The sequence below is a fragment of the Chiloscyllium plagiosum genome, unplaced genomic scaffold (assembly GCF_037043375.1).
Source record: "Chiloscyllium plagiosum isolate Xiang-an unplaced genomic scaffold, Cpla_swu_hap1 HiC_scaffold_1, whole genome shotgun sequence".
NCBI lineage: Eukaryota > Metazoa > Chordata > Chondrichthyes > Orectolobiformes > Hemiscylliidae > Chiloscyllium > Chiloscyllium plagiosum.
In genome coordinates this window covers 1,726,442-1,747,800 of record NW_028270139.1, presented here as the reverse complement: position 1 = coordinate 1,747,800, position 21,359 = coordinate 1,726,442, and the positions used below count along the sequence as shown (strand labels likewise).

Below are 21,359 nucleotides of genomic sequence, written 5' to 3'. Positions count from 1 at the left end.
CATGTTGTGGCTGTACAGGACACTGGTTAGGCCACTGTTGGAATATTACATGCAGTTCTGGTCTCTTTCCTATCGGAAAGATGTTGTGAAACTTGAAAGGCTTCAGAAAAGATTTACAAGGATGTTGCCAGGGTTGGAGGATTTGAGCTATAGGGAGAGGCCGAACAGGATGGGGCTGTTTTCACTGGAGTGTCAGAGGCTGAGGGGTGACCTTATAGAGGTTTACAAAATTATGAGGGGCATGGATAGGGTAAATAGGCAAAGTCTTTTCCCTGGGGTCGGGGAATCCAGAACTAGAGGGCATAGGTTTAGGGTGAGAGGGGAAAGATATAAAAGAAATCTAAGGGGCAACCTTTTCACTCAGATGGAATGAGCTGCCAGAGGAAGTGGTGGAGGCTGGCACAATTGCAACATTTAAAAGGCATTTGGATGGGTATATGAATAGGAAAGGTTTGGAGGGATATGGGCCGGGTTCTGGGTTGGGATATCTGGTCGGCATGGATGGGTTGAACTGAAGAGTCTGTTTTGGTGCTGTACATCTCTATGACTCTATGACTCTAAATACACTGCCTTAAAAATACTGTCTGAGTGAGTGCCTCCTCTGTAATGTTCCTCATAGATCAGCTCAAAAACTCTGCACACAACACATCATCCTCACCATCTTCAAATCTTGGGGTTGTACTTCAGAGGAAGATTAGGTGATAGTGCTTTAGGAGAAACAACAAAAGAAATGATTTCCAAATTGCTGGAAAATCTTAAGTACCAACTATTAATCAATCAACTCCTTTTACACAGCTGATATTATCAATTCTAGATATTCATGTGAGGGACAGACCAAAGAAGGTGGTGGGCGGACACTCTTCTTTCATGGTAACAATTTGGGCATCAGGTTCACCACAAGTTTCCAGATCCACCCTGGTTTAAGTATGCTATGCAGAATACACAAGTAATGAGAGAGCAAAATAAGATAGAAGATGCATAAGACAGATAATATAATTGTGAATCAGGCACAATGTAGATGATTCAAATGGGAAATGAAAGAAAAGCAAGAAAGAGAATAAAAAGAAACTGGCAGGGAAAATAAAAGGGAATATCAAACCTTTTTTGGTATATAAATAGTAAAAGGATGGTAAAGGATAATTGGGTCTCATTAGGAACCTGACGTGGAAGCTGAAGAACTTTATGAATACGGATTCTGAAAACCATCCCACCCAAATACCCCCCTCCCGCAACCCTGCCTCTTCCATTGCTAACCCACCGAGCCTGCGTATCCCTGGACAATTTAACATGGCCAATCCGACTAACCTGCACATCTTTGTGACTGTGGGAGGAAACTGGAGCACCCGGAGGAAACCCACGCAGACATGAGGAAAATGCGCAGACTTCACACAGACAGTCACCCCAGGCTGGAATTGAACTCAGGTCCCTGGCGCTGTGAAGCAGCAGTGCTAACCACTGTCTTAAAAACTGATGTGTCACCAAGGTTGCATGAGTGGTATCTGGGATATGTATAAGACTGGAAATTGCAGAGGTACAGGCCATAATCTTCCAATCCTCCTCAGATACAGAGGTAGTGCCAGAATACTGGACAATTACATTTGTACATATGATTTATGAGCAGCATTAAATCATTTGTTACTTTAAGCCTGCTTTGTCATTTAATAGTGACCTAGTTAGTCTGTTTGTAACCTCAAATCCACATTCCCACCTGTCCCCAATAACATTTTACCCTCTTCCTTACAAGAACATATTTCAATCAGGTCTCATCTTAAACTGCTAAACTCCAGCGATACAAGCAAAGCTTGTCCAACCTTTCCTCAAAAGACTACCTACCCATTTCAGGAATTACTCGAGTAAGAGTTCTCTAAACTGCTTCCAATGCACTTACATGTTTCCTTAAATCAGGAAACCAATGCAGTACACAGTATTCTGGACAAGGTATCACCAGTGCCTTGTATAACTGAAACAGAACTTCTGATTGATTGGTTTATTTATTGTCATGTGTACCAAGGTACAGTGATAAGCTTTGTTTATGAACAGTACAAGCAGATCATAGCAAGGATGTACAGATCAAAAAGCCTTAGACAAAGGCATACAGGTTACATTGCACAGGGCGTGCACTAGGCAAGATCAGCATTATTTGAGGAGTCCATTTGTCAGTCTATTAGTAGCTGGGAAGAAGCTGTTCCTGAATCTGTTGGTGTGTGTTCAGGCCTCTGTATCTTCTGCCTGGTAGCAGAGGTTGTAGGAGATCATTACCGGGGTTCAATTGGTCTTTGATGATACTGGCAGCCTTTCTGTGGCAGTGAGCTATGTAAATGGAGTTCATAGATGGAAGGTTGGCTACCGTGATGGTCTGGGCTGTGCACACCACCTTCTGCAGTTTCTTACGATCCTGGGAGGAGCAGGTGCCATACCAGGCGGTTATGCACCCAAACAGTATGCTCTCAATGGCACATCTGTAGACGTTGGTGAAAATCCTTTTGGACTTGCCAGACTTCATGATTCACCTGAGGAAGAGGAGGCACTGTTGTGCCTTCTTGACCATTGCATCTATGTGGCAAGTCCAGGATAGGGTGTTAGTTATTGTCATTCTGAGGAACTTGACGCTCTCCACTCTCTCAACCTCAGTTCTGTTGATATAGATGGAGACGTGTTCTCCTTTCTTTCTGAGGTCAGTGATCAGTTCTTTAGTTTTTCTGACCTTTCTCTACCTTTGAACTCAATTCACTTCCCTATCAATAATAAGACCTTTCCTAATTATTTGCTGTACGTGTGCACTAGTCTTTTGAGATTAAGGCATTAAAGGTACATAGCTTCCTCTGCAAGTTAGATCTCCAGAAAGCATGTTTTGTTTTTAATTACTACCACTAAAATGAACAATTTTACATTGTTTCAACATTAATCAATTTGCCAAATCTTCAACAACTCACTTAACCTATGGATATATCCCTTCGCAGCTTCCTTCACAACTTACTCTTCTATTTTACAGCAAATGTAGTGACCAAATCTTCGGCAACTTCATACAAATCATTTATATAATTTGAGATCCCAAAGTTGATCCCTGTGGCACACATCATTCATTACATCTTGCCAACAAAAAAAAAGTCACCCATTTATGTTAGTCTCTTATCCCTGTTAGCGAATGATTTTCAGAAGATTTTTGATAAAGTTCCCCACAGGAGGCTGGTAAGAAAAATAAAATGACACAGGGTAGGATTACAGATTAATAATTGACTGACAGACAGTAGAACTAAATGAGTCATTCTTGCAGCAACAGGCTCTTTAAGCACGAAGCCAAGTGGCTGCAGAGCCACTCCAAGGTTCCGGGCATGACAATCAGCACTGGGTTGCCAAAGGTGGCATTAACTTGCAGTTCTGGATGCTGCTGCTCCCACAGACCTCAGAAGTCCATCCAACTGGAAAGAAAACAAGAGGGAACATTGACTGAGACTAGCAGAGGATCAGTAAAGATCAGTACTTAGGCTCCAGCTATTCACAATATAGATCAAGGATTTAGATGTGGGGACCAAATGTATTATTTCCAAATTTACAGATGATACAATGCTAAGTGAGAATGTGTGTTGTGAGGAAGGTATAAAGTAGGGTCAGGAGAATGTGACAGGTGTAATGAATGGTCAAGAACATGGCAGGTGGAATAAAATGTGGAAAAATATGAGATTATCCACTTTGGAAGGAGGAACAGCTACTGAGTATTTCTTAAACAAAAAGAGATTAGTAAGTGTAGTTGTACAAAGGGACCTAGGTTACTTGTCGATAAGTCACTGAAGACTAACATGCAGCTGCAGCAGGCTATTAGGAAGGCAAATGAACTGTTAGCCTTTATTGTAAGAGGATTTGAGTGAAGGAGTAATTAATTCTCGCCTCAATTATACAGTAGCTTGGTTAGATCTCACCTGGAGTAATGTGTGCAGCTTAGGTCTTCTTATTTTAAGGAAGATATTGTTGCAATTGAGGAAGTGCAACCAGGGTTCACCAGACTTGTTCCTGGGATGGTGGGTGGGACTGTCCTCTGAAGAGAAATTGGAAGAACTAGACCTACATTTTGTTGGTTTAAAGAACAAGAGATGATCTCATACAATTGTAGAATCCCTACAGTGCAACTAGAGACCATTTAGCCCATCAAGTCCACACAGACCCTCCAAAGAGTGATGGAGAAGACTTAATGGGCTGAATGCCCTACTCATATTCCCACAATCATTGTTTGTTGTTGTTTATATTCTGTCCAAACATTTGAAATGCCACTTATTTTTTCACCATTATATGTTTTCTTTAAGCTGCATATTATCTTTAACTTACTTAGTTAACCATTGATTGTGGGTCATCTGGTTAGATTTCTCATTGCAAATGTTCACCCTTCAAAATAAAATTCAAAAACAGTGTAGCAAGCAACTATAATTTAATCATGATGGTGAAAAAATATTTAGAAAGGATAATTTGGGACAATATTACATTCATTGGAACAAATATGAATTAATTCAAGAAAACCAGCAGGGATTTGTTAAGGACAAAGCGTGTTTAGCTAATTTTCTTTGAGTTTTTTGACAAGGAAACAGAGAGAGTTCATTAAGGAAATGCAGTTGTTGTGCACATGGATTTCCAAAAAGCATTTGATACAGTCCCACCTAATAGCTTTTTTTTTCGCAAAATTAGAGTCCATGGAATAAATAGGACAATTACATTATGGATATGCAGTTGGCTGAGTGACAGAAAACAGAATTTCTTTTTGAACTAGAGGAAGGTACATAATGGGGTTCTCCTACTATTAGGATCTATACTTTTCTTATATATTAATGACTTAGATTTTGGAGTATAACAGACATAAAACCTGAATGTATTATGAATTATGAGGAGCATAGTGATAAAACTCCAAGAGGTGAAAGAAGCTGGTGGAATATGAACAAGTGACAGATGAAATTGTGTGTCAGGAAAAGAGAAGAGCAATTAACAAAAGCAAACTGGATTTGGGGTTTTATAAATCGGGGTGCAAAAGATAAAGATATGATGGATCTAGAGAGAACATTTTCTCAATCCCAGCTTGAGTACTGTGTATAGTTTTAGGCTTTACTTTTAGGATAGAAGTGAAGGCATTAACCTGTTTCCAGGAAGGAGGACTAGAATTCCAAAGAGTGAAGACTCCGGGCTGTTCTCCTCGGAGAAGTGGAAGTTGAAATTTGTCAGAGGGGCCTGGACAGTGTAGACAGGGAGAAACAATTATTACTGGTGGTAGGATGCAAAACCAATGGAAACAAACTTAAGCGATTGGCAAAAGAAGTGAAGGTGACATGAGGAAAATCCTTTTATCCACAACAAGTGGTTACAATCTGGAATACAGTGTCTGAAAGTATACTGGCAGCAGATTTGATTGAAACTTTCAAAAGGAAATGGATTAACTACAGAGAAAAGAAAAATGAACAATAATGGAGAAGATGCAGGGAAGTGAATCTCACAAGTTATTTCTACAAAGAGCTAGCACAGCCACAATGGGCTAAATGTCACCTCCTGTGATTTATGGCTCCCTATCCTCTCTGCTGCCTTCTTTGCTGCCCTTCTGTTATTCCCCTCCCTGCTTCATTCCTCCTTCTCATTCCTTTTCCTCAGACCCATTTCTGTTGCCGCCCAGTTGTCACTCTGCTGTCTTCTGTTATCCTTGCCTTGACAATATAAAATACAGATTATTGATCTTCGAATTCTCTTAGCCAATTTAATACCTGAGAGTGTTGTGGATGGAACAATTTTTCAGAGACCAAAACACATATGTAAAATGGCCACAGGGATCACCTGACCACACAGGTTGGCTATGATTCATGAAACCAATGCTGATTAGATTACACACTGACTGAGGTGAAATTAACATTTTTCCAAAAGGGAATGAAACCAGTCAGCCACTTCCCATAGGTACCATGAAAAGGTCCTCATCTCCTAATTTATTTACACCATCTTGAAAATCTTTGCACCATGGAGATAAAAAAACTTACCTACGATTGTTAAGCATTAAATCAAGCTTTAGCAGACACGGAAAACGCAAACAAGCTGCAAATTCAAGGAGCTCTTTCTTGAAAGAGTAGAGATGAAATCAGGAATGCAGACAGTAAGCAAGCAGTGACAGACATTTAAGGGGTTAATTCATGACTCTCAACAAAAATGCATTCCAATAAGGATAGCCCTGAATCCAGCAAAAGAGGACTAAAAATAGAGAGAAGATAAACTACAAGGGCCACTAAAAACTGACAATAAGATCACCTCTAAATAAAGACAAAAGGTCAATGTGAACATTGGCCCCTTACAAAATGAATCAAGGTAGATAGTTATGGGAAACAAGGAAATGACAGAGTTGTTAAAGAGGTGTTTCGCATGGTGGAACACACTTCAAATATCCTACTAATACTAAAGAAAACAGGGAAGGAATTAAGCACTGTCACTATCGCTAGAAACTAATGGGGCGAAAGGCAGAGAAGGCCGTTGGCCCTGATGGCCTGCATCCTAGGATCCCAAAAGAAGTAGCTACAGAGATAGTAGATGCAATTTTCCAAAAATCCTTGGACTCAAAAAGTACTGGAGGATTAGAAAACTGCCATTGTGACATTGTTGATTCAAAAGGACAGGGAGGCAAACATCAGGTGACTATAGGCCAGTTAGCAGCATATTTGGAAAATCAATCTAATCAAACAGGGACAGCATGGTTTCATGAAGGGGAAATGCCTGACTAGAGTAGATAAAGGGGAATAGTTAATATTTTATATTTGGAATTCCAAGAGGTACTCAACAAGTTACCTCACTTAGGTTAAGTCATAAGATAGGAGCCCATGGTTTTGGGGGAAGTATATTGATGTGGATAGAGAATTAGTTAATGGGCAGGGAATAAGGGGTTCTTTTTTAGATTTGATCAATTGGTAATTAGTTGGATCCCACAGGGATCAGTGCTGGAACTACAAATGTTTACAATATACATGAATGACTTGGAGCAAGGAAATGAATACACTGACACAGAAAATAGGTAGAGAAGCAAGTGGCAAGAAGGATACAAACAGTTTCCAGATACATTAATAGGCTAAGTAAGTGGGCAAACATTGGGAAATGGAGTGTAATGTAGAAAAATATGAAGTTCATTTTTAAATAGGGAAAAAACTACAGGAAGATGCAACATAAAGGGACTTGGGGGTACTTGTGCATGAAGATAGCACACAGGTACAGTGGGTAATCAGGAAAGCTAATGGAATGTTGGCTCTTCTTTCAATGGGGTTGGAGTAGATTAGTAGGAAAGTATCACTGCAACTGAATAATGTGCTGGTGACACCAAGTCTGGAGTGCTTTGAACCGTTTTGATTCCCTTATTTAACGAAAGGTATCATTTCATTGGAGACAGTTCAGAGAAAGTTCAGTAGGATGACCCTGGTATACAGGAATTGCTTATGAGCAAAGATTAAACAACTTGGAATTCTACTCACTGGAATTGAGAAGAATGAGAGATGATTTCACTGAAACCTATCAGATTTTTAAGGGGTTTGATAAGGTAAGTGCTGAGAGGACGTTTCACCTTATCAGAGAGTCTAGGAGTAGAGGACATAGACTCAGAATAAAGGGGTGCCAATCTAAAACATCTCTCAGAATGCTGGGTATATTTGGAACTTCTTGTCACACTCCTTGTGTATATTTAAGGCTTAGATAGATAGATTTTTGATCATTGGCGGAATCAAGGGTGATGGAGAAAAGGTAGGAAAGTGAATATGAGGAATTTTGGATCAGCTATGAATGGTGGATCTGACTGAAAGGCTGAACAGTCTACTCCTGTTCCAATCTCTTAGCCTATGGCCTTAAGTGAACTCAGGCTGATAAGGCTCATTACTATCATTGGAATCTTAGGTTAAAACCTTCTACTTTAAAGGCATTAAAAGGGCTGTAAATATTTTAATCTTGCTTTGTAGTGGACACTGTCCCATGAATGTGTAAGGGCCCAAGTGTTATGACAGAGACAGACAGCTGAACCAAATCAACCTTTCTACCTCTGTATATGCTACACAATAAAATGAAAACTTGCAAAGATTCTCAATAGTTACTCCAGTAGTTCCGAACCAGAATTTTGAATAAGCAACCCCACTTTGCAAATAAATAGTTCCAGACACAAGTTTTACAAATAAATATATAATAACTTTAGCAGCAAAAAAAAACTAACCCACAGGGTAATCTAATTAACATCTGTGCCTTAGACCTGAAATATTTGTTTGCAGTCTCCATCCACACAAAACACAGACAAACAAATACAGTCATGGGATACAAGGAAGAAAATAATAAAACAGGCCAGATTATTCCAATTGTTTTTATAATGTGCTGTTTTACAGGTGTAGATGTGGACTCCCTTGGTTGCTTTTCTGGAAACATTAATCGGGATCACCTTCTCAATTCACTGTGGTTGAGTGAGTAATATTTTAACTTCCTATGCTTGGTGCTTCTGAAAGTTGGTGAGGAAGATTAGGGAGGCAATTTTATTATCTTCATGCCGTGTCATCAGTGGCCAAACTCATCTCCCAGAAAAACATGGCTCAACACAACAACTCCAACTCTGGTTCCACCCTGAGAGACTAACCATATTTTCCCAAGGCTTCAATTACATTCAACATCTGCCATCTGTTTGTATATAGGGTTTCTTCCAGACTTGCCAGAACCAATTCCTGGATTATTCCCACCTTGTTAAGAGCTAACTTTTCAGGGTTGTTGTGTCAGTAGGAACCCTTTTTCATCAAAGCTTGTCCTCACAATATAACAAAAGTTTATTTGGTGTTTTTTTTCCTTTTATTATAAGCTATTTTCCAAAGTTCACAAGTCATATTCACCTCACAATTCCCAGTTCATGGCTCCAAATCAAAATTGATGAAATAATAAAAATAGAACTATTGAAAAAGCAGTGAGAGTTCTAACACACATGTTGCGACTGTACAGGACATTGGTTAGGCCACTGTTGGAATATTACGTGCAATTCTGGTCTCCTTCCTGTCGGAAAGATGTTGTGAAACTTGAAAGGGTTCAAAAAAGATTTACAAGGATGTTGCCAGGGTTGGAGGATTTGAGCTATAGGGAGAGGCTGAACAGGCTCGGGCTGTTATCCCTGGAGTGTCGGAGGCTGAGGGGTGACCTTATAGTGGTTTACAAAATTATGAGGGACATGAATAGGATAAATAGACAAGGTCTTTTCCCTGGGGCCAGGGAGTCCAGAACTAGAGGGCATAGGTTTAGGGTGAGGGGGGAAAGATATAAAAGAGACCTAAGGGGCAACTTTTTCATGCAGAGGGTGGTACGTGTATGGAATGAGCTGCCAGAGGAAGTGGTGGAGGCTGGTACGATTGCAACATTTAAAAGGCATCTGGATGGGTATATGAATAGGAAGGGTTTGGAGGGATATGGGCCGGGTGCTGGCAGGTGGGACTAGATTGGGTTAGGATATCTGGTCGGCATGGACAGGTTGGGCTGAAGTGTCTGTTTCCATGCTGTACATCTCTATGACTGCACGAAGGCCTAGTGATTAAGCTCACATCCTTTTAATCTTCCTCCGGTTAGCAGGTACTAAGATTGTTGTTTTTCAAATCAAGGAAACCTTCTGATTGGTCTTTAGCTGGATACAGCAAAAATCGTTAAATACGTTTGATTGGAGAAAAGCCCATGGTTGAGCACTTAACAAAAAGTCAAGTAAAGTTGAACTGTTTCCAAACTTTTCTGCCTTTAAATTCTATGATTTGGTTTATTTTCTGTGTTTTAAGATGGCGCCAGACTGCAGCAACACTAATCAAAACTTTTCATTGTATTTATAACAAAATACGTGTGACAATAAACAAATCAAATAAATAAAAGTATAACCTCAGGCGAAACAGAACTTACACCTATGTTGTGACCAATTGAGGAAACTGAAAAGTCTACACCTGTTTCAAAGCTTCTCACCTAGTCATAATAGCCTGACTTTTGCCCCATCTCTAATCTTGTGCTATAACGCTCCCTTTCTCTATCTTATTTTGAAGTAAAGGTGAAGTTGGAGAGTTAGAGCAGTCTTCCCAAAACTTCTGAAAGTTCTATTAATTTTAAATGGATACCTTTCACCCTGTTCAAACTCTCCAAAGAGAATTGCAGACAGGATCTGAACCACAAATGAAAGTTAGAATATTTTAATCGCAAATTATATACAGAAAGTGAAAGTGAAAAAAAGAAATCAGGAAGAAGAAAAAAATTAAATACTCAACAATAATTAAAATTTGAAGGTATAAGACTTCATAGTTAACAGTCATAGAGATATACAGCATGGAAACAGACTCTTCGGTCCAACTCGTCCATGTCCTCCAGATATCCTAAATTAATATAGTCCCACTTGCCAGCTTTTGGGCCATATCTTTCTAAACCCTTCCTATTCATATACCCATCCAGATGCCTTTTAAATGTTGTAATTGTACTAGCCTCCACCACCTGCCCTAGTAGCTCATTCATTTACGTACCACCCAGTGTGAAAAAGTTGTCCCTTAGGTCCCTTTTAAATCTTTCTCCTCTCATTTTAAACCTATGCCCTCTAGTTTTGGACTCCCCTACTTTGGGGAAAGTATCTTGGCTATTTGTCCTATTCATGCCTTTCATGATTTTCACCCCTCAGTTTCTGATACACTAGGGAAAATAGCCCCAGCCTATTCAGTCTCTCCCGGCAGCTCAAACTGTCTAAACCCAGCAATACTCTTGTAAATCTGTTCTGCGCTCTTTCAAGTTTAACAACATCTGTCCTATAGGAGGGAGACCAGAATTGAATGCAGTGTTTCAAAATTAGCTGAACCAATGTCCAGTAGAGTCACAATATGACATCCCAACTCCTATACTCAATGCACTGACCAAATGCCTTCTTCACTACCCTGTTTATCTGGAACTCCAACTTTAGGAACTTTGAAATTGCACCTCAAGGTTTCTTTGCTTGGCAACAGTCCCCAGGGCCCCACTATTAAATGTACAATCCTGCCCTGATTTGCCCTACCAAAATGCAACACCTCGCACTTACCTCAATTAAACGCCATCTGCCACTCCTTGGCCCACAGGTGCCATTGTACTCTGAGAAAACCCACTACTCCACCAATTTTGGCATCATTTGCAAACCTACTCACCATTCCCCCTATATATATATCAAAGTCATTTCTATAAATGACAAAAAGCAGTGGACCCAGCACCGATCCTTGTGGCACACCACTGGCCACAGGCCTCCAGCCTGAAAAGTAACCCTCTGCTAACACTCTACTCCTCCTTTCAAGCAGTAATACAGAGAGACATTAGTTGTTTTTGTTAGCAATACCAGTGCTTAAACATAATAATCTACTGCAGATATGGGACTATCTGCTTCTATAAATTGCCTTACTGTAAATTAAGATAACATGTGCTTCCTGTCTATTTCTTACTTGGCAGCTTATACAGTTCAATGTGCTTCAGAATCAGCTCAAAATCTCTGCTTAAAGAGGAGAAAATATGAAAGATGCAAAGGGATGCAAATGTCCATTTGGTTGGATTTGTGTGAGACAGGATTGTGACTAATACAACATTGAAGACTCACCTGGTAAGAATAGCTGTTAAATGTTCTTTTAAACAGGAAAAAGATAAAATAAAGCTGTATCATCTAAACTAAATAATAATTGGTAACTTCATCTTTCTGTTTTTAAATGAATGTGGGAATCAATAGGAGTCTAGGAAGTAGACATTAAAAAGTAATGAAATAATTGTTGAGGCAAAAAGAATCAGTGCAAGTTAAAAAAAAAACATCTACTTTGTCATGGTTCACAGATAAAAGGCAGCTGTCTAAAGAAATGTTGACTATATTGACCTGAAAATTGAAATGTTACTTAATATACTGCTACACAATCTTAACGGACAGTGTGAAAAAAATGACTAGCTTTCAATAATTTGGTAGGCGAATTTACATAATGTTCCAAACTGTTATACAATTATTTGCTATATAATGTAACATTTTTATCATTCTTTATTTGAACAGTATAGTACATTGTGCCATGTGCAATTTTACAGATACAAACATCATTAAGGAACATTATATTTGATCTTAAATCTTTATAAACCTGAATCTTGTACTTAATTTTCAGAGATCAATTTTAAGATTGATTTTAACAGGTTATTTTATTTTATATTGCAATAATTGTCTTTTTTAAAAAGATCTTTACTTGTCCCATCAGATCATAGGGGCTGCTCTCTTGTTAGACAGAAGCATCTGGTGGTGACTTAACCTGAGGGTCCCAGAGCTCAGGTGAGGGAAGATTGAGAAGGAGAGCCCTTCATGGTAACGTCAAACCAGTGATGGGAATTGAACCCATGCTGTTGGCATCACACTGCTTTACAAACTAACAATCCAGCCAACTGAGCTAAACCGATTCCCGATCTTTGCTTACAGCTCTAATTTTAGATTAACACTCCAAATGTATTTTCTATTGGATTTATTAAAGCATTATTTATAAAATTTGTAAACATTTTGTAGGCATTTCCAGAAATGGAATTACAGGAAACTAATCTAATTAACTCGCATGTTAACCAGGACATGTCTGGCTCTTAAAAACCAAAAACCAGCAGATGTTGGAAATCAGAAGCAAAGACATAAATGGCTGTAAAAGCTCAGCAGGTCCGGCAGCATCTGTGGAGAGAAATCAGAGTTGCCATTTTGGGTCCAGTGACTCCTCCTCAAAACTCTGAGGAAGATGTTCTGAGGAAGGGTCACTGGATCCGAAATATTAATTCTTATTTATCTCCACAGATGTTGCCAGACCTGATTAGCTTTTCCAGCAATTTCCGGTTTTATGTCCAGATCTTGCTAAAATTCATTATGTTGGTCAAATGTTTCACAACCAATTTGATGAAAATTCAACAGGGCAGAAGTGAGCTAGCAGCAGCAGGCAAGACAGAGTCTCATGCCTTTGAATGGGTCTTGAAATAGGCACCCACGCTCCTAACAAAGGCAATGGAAGCCTTCTAACAAAATGAGAAACATCCATGATCCACGGGCATTACAATTAACAGGGTGCCATTCCAAGAAAAATGTAGAAGGAGCTGTGACTGATATAAGATAAATCACCGGGAAGTCTGTTGATTATAAACTGGCTGGTGATTTTGAGAGCAATGTTAAATATGAAGCACAAGCATTTTGCTCTTACATTTGCATTTGTTCCCATAGTTTATAACCAGCTTAAAAACAAAATCATGTAAATGTCTGTAACAACTACAGTATTGTGATTATATAAAATACATTCTGCAGAGATGTAACTATACACTACTAACTACAAGAAAAAGTAATGGAAAGGTGTGGGGGAGAAAGATAAGGAAATCTGAGAGCAGTACCAAATGCTGAGTGTGCAAACAGTAGTAAAAGCACTTACAGTGAAGTGTACAATTGCTCTTATATAAAGAGATGTAGAACTTAGAGGGACAAAGGTTCAGTAATGCTACTTCTGAGGCAAGGTTGCATGGGCATGATCAAAGAATAAAGAGCTAAAGATATGTGTCTTTCTATAAGGAAATTTGGCCAGATCATTGAATTCCTTGTGGCAAGTCCCACATTCCAATATGAAATACATTTCCATTTAAATCAAATACATGTCCACATTCACCGACTTAATTTACAATGCTTCTCAATCCTCCATCTTACCAGTCCTTTAACGTTATCAGGTAAAAAGAAATGATATTTGTACCACAGTTTAAAGTTTTCCTGGTTCTTTCACTGCATTATTTTGAAAAAAAAAATCATTCATGGGCCAAGGGCATTGCTAGCTGGGGCAGCATTTATTGCCCATCCCTAATTGCCTAGAGGACAAAGTCAGAGGTCACACGACACCAGGTTATAACCCAACACGTTTTTGAAATCACAAGCTTTCAGCATGCTGCTCCTTTGTCCAGATGATGGAAGCTATGAAAGCTTTTGATTTGAAATAAACGTGTTGGACTATAACCTGGTGTCATGTGACTTCTTACTTTGCCCACCCCAATCCAATACTTCCATGTCATGCCCAGAGGACAGTTTAAAGAGTCAACCACATTGCTGTGGGTATGGAGTCACATGTGGGCCAGACGAGATAAGGACAACAGTGAACCATTGGGTTTTTAACAATTGACATGATCTCCATTAGATTAGCATTTAGAATTCAATAAATATCTGGAATTAATTACACCATCAGCCATGGTGGGGTTGAACCCATGACTGTTAGTCTGATGTTCTGGTCCGGTAACATATCCACAATGCTATTTGTTTCCCTATTGTCAGTTTACACTTTCAGCTACTTTGGTGCAAACATTTCAAAAACCTGAACATGCAAAGACTGTCTAACCGCTGGGCAGTGACATGTGATACTTTGGTTATAAGCCTTCACAAAAACCAACCCATAAATATTGGCTGTTGAAACTAACATGAGCAACGGAGGAAAATCAAGAAATCAAAACTAAAAAATTGTTAGAGGCAATTGTTCAGTTGCTTTTTCAGTATGTTAATTTGTAAATGATTGCTTTCAGAAATACAAAGATTCAATTCCTCAATTTTCCACTGGTAACAATTCTTATTGGTACTCTGGAGACATCGATTCAAAGCCCACCATGGTAATTGGGGAATTTTAAATTGAATAACTAAATCTAGAATTAAAAGCTGGTCTAACAGTGACCATGAAACCATTTTCAATTGTCATAAAATCCCATCTAGTGATTGCTGGGCCTCTTGCTGAGATATTTGTATCATCGATAGTCACAGGTGAGATGCCGGAAGACTGGAGGTTGGCTAACAGGGTGCCACTGTTTAAGAAGGGTGATAAAGACAAGCCAGGGAACTATAGACCATTGAGCCTGACGTCAGTGGTGGGCAAGTTTGCTCATAGACATCTACAGCATGGAAATAGACGCCCTTCAATTCAACCCGTCCATGCTGACCAGATATCTTAAGCTATTCCAGTCCCATTTGCCTGCATTTGGCCCATATCCCCCTACACCCTTCCTATACATATACCCATCTAGGTGCCTTTTAAATCATGCAAATGTACTAACCTCCACTACTTTCCCTGGTAGCTCATTCCATACATGTACCACCCTCTAATTGTTGGAGGGAATCCTAAGGGACAGTATGTACATGTATTTGGAAAGGGAAGGACTAATTAGGGATAGTCAGCATGGCCTTGTGCATGGGAAATCATATCTCATAAACTTGATTGAGTTTTTCGAAGAAGTAACAAAGAGGATTGATGGTTGACGTGATCTATATGGACTTCAGTAAGGTGTTCGACAAGGTTCCCCATAGGACTTGGTTAGCAAGTTTTTGTTGCAAACGTTTCGTCCCCTGGCTAGGCGACATCATCAGTGCTTGGGAGCCTCCTGCGAAGCGCTTCTTTGATGTTTCCTCCGGTGTTTATAATGGTCTGTCCCTGCCGCTTCCGGTTGTCAGTTTCAGCTGTCCGCTGTAGTGGTTGGTATATTGGGTCCAGGTCGATGTGTTTGTTGATGGAGTTTGTGGATGAATGCCATGCCTCTAGGAATTCCCTGGCTGTTCTCTGTCTGGCTTGCCCTATGATAGTAGTGTTGTCCCAGTCGAATTCATGTTGCTTGTTGTCTGCGTGTATGGCTACTAAGGATAGCTGGTCATGTCGTTTCGTGGCTAGTTGATGTTCATGTATGCAGATTGTTAGCTGTCTTCCTGTTTGTCCTATATAGTGCTTAGTGCAGTCCTTGCATGGTATTTTGTACACTACATTCGTCTTGCTTATGTTGGGTATCGGGTCCTTCGTTCTGGTGAGTTGTCTCATAACGGCACACAAACCAACAGCCACGCTCAGACAACAACTCACCAGAACGAAGGACCCGATACCCAACATGAGCAAGACGAATGTAGTGTACAAAATACCATGCAAGGACTGCACTAAACACTATATAGGACAAACAGGAAGACAGCCTGTGAGCACCCGTGCTACAAATCTTCGCACAAACTTTGAACTGGTTAGCAAGGTTAGATCTCACAGAATACAGGGAGAACTAGCCATTTGGATACAGAACTGGCTCAAAGGTAGAAGACAGAGGGTGATGGTGGAGGGTTGTTTTTCAGACTGGAGGCCTGTGACCAGTGGAGTGCCACAAGGATCGGTGCTGGGTCCACTACTTTTTGTCATTTATATAAATGATTTGGATGTGAGCATAAGAGGTATAGTTAGTAAATTTGCAGATGATACAAAATTAGAGGTGTAGTGGACAGCGAAGAAGTTTACCACAGATTACAACAGGATCTTGATCAGATGGGCCAATGGGCTGATAGGTGGTAGACAGAGTTTAATTTAGATAAATGCGAGGTGCTGCATTTTGGGAAAGCAAATCTTAGCAGGACTTATACACTTGATGTTAAGATTCTCGGGAGTGTTGCTGAACAAAGAGACCTTGGCGTGCAGGTTCATAACTCCTTGAAAGTGGAGTTGCAGGTAGATAGGATAGTGAAAGCAATATTTGGTATGTTTTCCTTTATTGGTCAGAGTATTGAGTACAGGAGTTGGGACGTCATATTGCGGCTGTACAGGTCACTGGTTAGGCCACTTTTAGAATATTGCATGCAATTCTGGTCTCCTTCCTATTGGGAGGATGTTGTGAATCTTGAAAGGGTTCAAAAAAGATTTACAGGGATGTTGCCAGGATTGGAGGATTTGAGCGATAAGGAGAGGTTGAATAGGCTGGGGCTGTTTTCCCTGGAGCGTTGGAGGCTGAGGGGTGACCTAATCGAGGTTTATAAAATCATGAGGGCATGGACAGGATAAATAGACAAAGTCTTTTCCCTGGGGTCGTGGAATCCAGAACTAGAGGTCATTGGTTTATGGTGAGAGGGGAAAGATATAAAAGAGACCTAAGGGGCAACTTTTTCATGAAGAGGGTGGTATGTGTATGGAACGAGCTGCCAGAGGAAGTGATGGAGGCTGGTACAATTGCAACAGTTAAAAGGCATCTGGATGGGTATATGAATAGGAAGGGTTTGGAGGGATATGGGCTGGGTGCTGACAGATGGGACTAGATTGGGTTGGAATATCTGGTCAGCATGGTCGGGTTGGACCGAAGGGTCTGTTTCGGTGCTGTACATCTCTATGACTCTATAATATTCTTTCAAGAAGGTGAACCTTACATTCTCAACAGCTCTTTCCCTGTCCCACCATATTTAATGACTCATATATATGTATACTCAGGTCTCTCTGCTCCTGCACACACTTCAGATTAGTACCATTTATTTTACACCATCTTTTAAAGTGTATCACTTCATAATTCTCTTATATCATTTGGCACCTAGACATTCACTCTACCAACAAGCCAATCATGACGTAGTGGTGTGTCAATGGACTAGTTCTGGGGATATTGACTCAAATTCTACCATGGAGATGGTGAAATTTGAATTCAATGGAAAGAAAAACCCAGAAATAAAATAAGTTGGTCTAAAGGCAATTATGTAACCACTGTTGATTGTTGTGAAAACCTGTGTGGTTTTACTAATGTCCTTTAGAAAAGGAAATCAGTCATCCGTATTTGGTCTGACCTCCATCTGACTGCAAATCACACAGCAATGTGATTGATGCTTAAATCTCCTTTGTGTAATTAGGGATGGACATTACATTACCTAATGCTGGCCTAGTCAGCAGTGTCCACATCCCATGAGCAATTTTAAAGTAGGCCCTTTTGAAATTCTTCATGGTCCTCCTCACAGTTTAGAATTCTCCCAAGTTTTGTGGCATCACAAACTTTGCTAATGTCCCCTGCCCACCAAGATCTAGATTTCTTATGTATATCAGGAAAAGCCAAAGTCCCAATACGAGGGTAAGCCCAGCACATCAGTGCAAGTGTCTTCAACCAAAAGTGCAAATAGTTTGATCCATCTCAGATTCCTCCTGATGTCCCAGAAATTCAGAGGTCAGCTTTGAGTCAATAAGATTCACTCGATGTAATTTCCAAAAATGGCTGAAGGCTCTGGATCCTGCAAAGGCTAAGGGTCCTGTCAGCATTCTGACAATACTGCTGACAAAACTGGTGCTCCCGAACTTGCTGCACTTAATCAAGCTGTTCCAGTAAAGCTACAACCCTGACTCCTATCTGACAATGTGGAAAATTTCCCAGATATGTCCCACAAAAAAACGTTCAATCCAACCTGATCTATCAATCTAGGAAGGGTGATCAATAACGTTATCAAGTTACACTTACTCAACAATTATCTGCTCACTGATACTCAGTTCTGCCTACTTGTCTCCTGACCTCAGTACAGCTCGGTCCAAACATGGACAAAAGAGCTGAACTCCAGAGGAGATGTGAGTGCAAAATGCCCTTGGCAATACAATTGACTGTGTATGGCATCAAGGAACCCTCACAAAACTGGAGTCATGGAATTGGTGAAAAACACCTCTGCTGATTGGAATTAAACAAAGGCTGTTAGGGTTGTTGGAGGTCAATCATCTCAGCACAGGACATCATTACCGGAGTTCCTCAGTGTAATTCCTAGACTCAACCATCTTCAGATTCTTCATCAAAGACCTTCCTTCCACAATAAAATCAAAGCAAGAATGTTCGCTGATGATTGCACAACGTTCAGCACCATTTCCAACTCCTCTGATACCGAAGGAGTCCATATGTAACAAGACCTGCACAATGTTCAGGCTTGGGCTGATAAGTGGCATTAACATTCACACTAAACAAGTGCCAGGAAATGACCATCTCCAAAATAGAGAATTCAACTTTTTTCACTTATTCTTTGATGAAATTACCATTGCTGAAATCTCCACTAAAGCCCAGGAGTTTGTTTTGATGTGAAACTACACAGGACCATGCATATAAATATTGTTAGCGAGTTTTGAGAAGATTTGTAGCTCAGGTTAAGGTGTTGGATATAGGTTTGTTCACTGAGCTGAAAGGTTCATTTCCAGACGTTTCATTACCTTACTAGGTAACATCTTCAGTAAACCTCATGCGAAGCAATACTGAAAATGCCTGCTTTCTATTTATATGTTTGGGTTTCTTTGGGTTGGTGATGTTATTTCCTGTGGTGAAGTCACTTCCTGTTCCACAGGAAATGATATCATCAACCCAAAGAAACCCAAACATATAAATAGAAAACAGGAATCTTCAGCATTGCTTCGCAGGAGGTCCACTGAAGATGTTACCTAGTAAGGTAATGAAACATCTGGAAATTAACCCTTCAGCTCAGCCAGCAAACCTACATCCAAAATATAAATATTGTGTCTACAGAAACAGCCAGAGGCTAGGAATGTTGCAATGTGTAACTCACCTTCTGTCATTCCAGTGCCTGTCTATATTGAAAAGGCACAAGTCAGCAGTGTGATGGAACACTCACTCTGTATCTGGATGAGTGTAGCTCCAAAGGCACTCAAAGACCTTGACACTATCCAGTCAAAGCAGCTACTTCATTGGCACCCCATTCACCACCTTCAACATGTAATCCCTCCATCATATGCACACAGGAGCAGCAGTGTGTACCATTAAAAAGATACTCAGTGTCAGAGGTTCCTTTAGAAACACTCTCCAAGTCTACAATCCGCTATCTCGGAGAACATACATGGGAATACCACCACCAGTAAGCTCCGTTCTAAGCCATGCACAACCCTGATTTGGAACCATATCACCATTCCTTTACTGAAACTGGATCAAAATCTTGGAACTTCTATCCTAACAGCACTGCAGGTTTACCTACACCACATTGAGTTCACAGGTTCAAGAAGGCAACTCACACCCACCCACTGAAGGACAACTCTCAATGGGCAATAAATACTGACATTGACAGTGATACCCACATCCCTGTGAAATGAATTTTAAAAAAACTACGTTGTTCCAGTGCCTTTTCACAGCTCACTGATACAGGGAATAGCAACAATGCCAATACGAACTTCTCTGGAACTGAATGAGTTTCTTCAGACCCACAGCATGGTCCTTCCATTTGTGAGATAGCTGGGGTATTTGACAATGAAACAGAAAACTTAGTTACTTACAAGTGTTGCTTGATCTACTGCTACAAGTTTTCTGTTCACGTTGCAGGGGCTGTCCCCTAGTGTCACAAAAAGACACATATAGACTCAGTTATGTACTGAATACATAGTTAACTGAGTCAATTTGCAATAAAATAAATTGCTGCAAGTCCTGCTAATTAAAATGCATGGTATTGCTTTTTACTAATCCAAAGCAGAACAGATTTCACTGTTAAAACTTTGTTAGCATCAGAACTTCCTTCAAAAATCACATTTTTATAATTCATTCACAAAAGTTTCAATGTTAACGCTGGCCAAGTAACTGATTTGAAGACCCTAACAGACCAGGATGACAGCTGATTGTTTGATAATTTTTCATCGATATTTATTGCTACAATCACACACATCATGGGCAGGTGGGTGTGGATGTTTTTTTGGGGCCTGTAAGAGTGGATATTTTGCACGCAGAGTGACTGAATTGGGTAGAAGCTGGAATTTTGATTTCCCTATGGCAGTTGAATTGCTGAGATTAAGTCAGCAACATTCCTATGGTATCTCAGGCCTGTGGGGTGGATCCATAATTTCAAAAATAATGTTTATTGATGTGTGGAACTTCTTAAAATTACACCCTACTGTCAACATAAAGTCAGTGGTGCATGAGAATCTTGCGGTATGTTCGCTTAAAGGCAAGCTTATGGCTTTGTGCAACTGTTTTTTGTGGTCAGTCTTTTTTCCTGCTGAACTGCGTGGCACCATAGAAGCAGGAGAAGAGGTTTGGAAACAGCAAAAGTGAGGTGGGTGGGGGAGGGGCGCAGTGTTGTATAAACTCAAGTCTCAGGCATCAAGCTATGGAAGAGGAAAAGGCCAAACACTGAGGCATGGTTGGTAGAGTTTTCATTGTGACCAAAGTAATTGGAAAGCTTATTGCTCATCATGGCTGAAATCCAGGGACAAACAAGTATTGTCCTCCTTCCTCATTCGTTTCAATTGCTGAGACATTTCTGTATGCGTCACATACACCCAATTTTCCTGTAACTTCGGCTGCAGTCGAAGGGAAGGCTGGTCAAGATGGAGCCATCCAGGAAAAGCCTAATGGACGATGGGCACAGGGATTTGGGAACAAGAAAGTGTACTCAAAACACAGAGTCTCCCTGTTTGAACCGAAGGCTGTTAGTAATTTGCCTGTAGTTGCACCATGGCTGCAACTGAGAGCAGGTTTCACCTCCCACTAAATCTCATACGGCTCCCATGAACACTGTCAATTATTTACTTAGAAACAATGTGAGAAATGGCAAAAGGACAAGAAAACAGAAGTGGCACACGGTGCTGGTTATATGGTCAATTTGTCAATGCCAGAGTTAAAAT

General features: G+C 40.2%; 1 protein-coding gene and 1 pseudogene across 18 annotated transcripts in view; one reads left to right on the top strand and one right to left on the bottom strand.

Moving 5' to 3' along the window:
• tlr2 (toll-like receptor 2) overlaps nucleotides 1-21,359 on the top strand; it is a 120,469-nt gene that overhangs the window by 41,755 nt on the left and 57,355 nt on the right. For 13 of the 18 annotated variants that reach the window (XM_087998979.1, XM_087998770.1, XM_087998931.1 and 10 more), the window contains 3 exons: nucleotides 8,361-8,435; nucleotides 11,440-11,587; nucleotides 12,216-12,286. The gene's annotated coding sequence lies outside the window, so the exon portion shown is untranslated. Of the gene's footprint in view, nucleotides 1-8,360; nucleotides 8,436-11,439; nucleotides 11,588-12,215; nucleotides 12,633-21,359 lie in introns of those variants that run through there. The other 5 variants (XR_015760970.1, XM_043700162.2, XM_087998706.1 and 2 more) reach the window with 3 other exon arrangements.
• LOC148152053 (uncharacterized) lies at nucleotides 2,031-20,096 on the bottom strand (annotated as a pseudogene).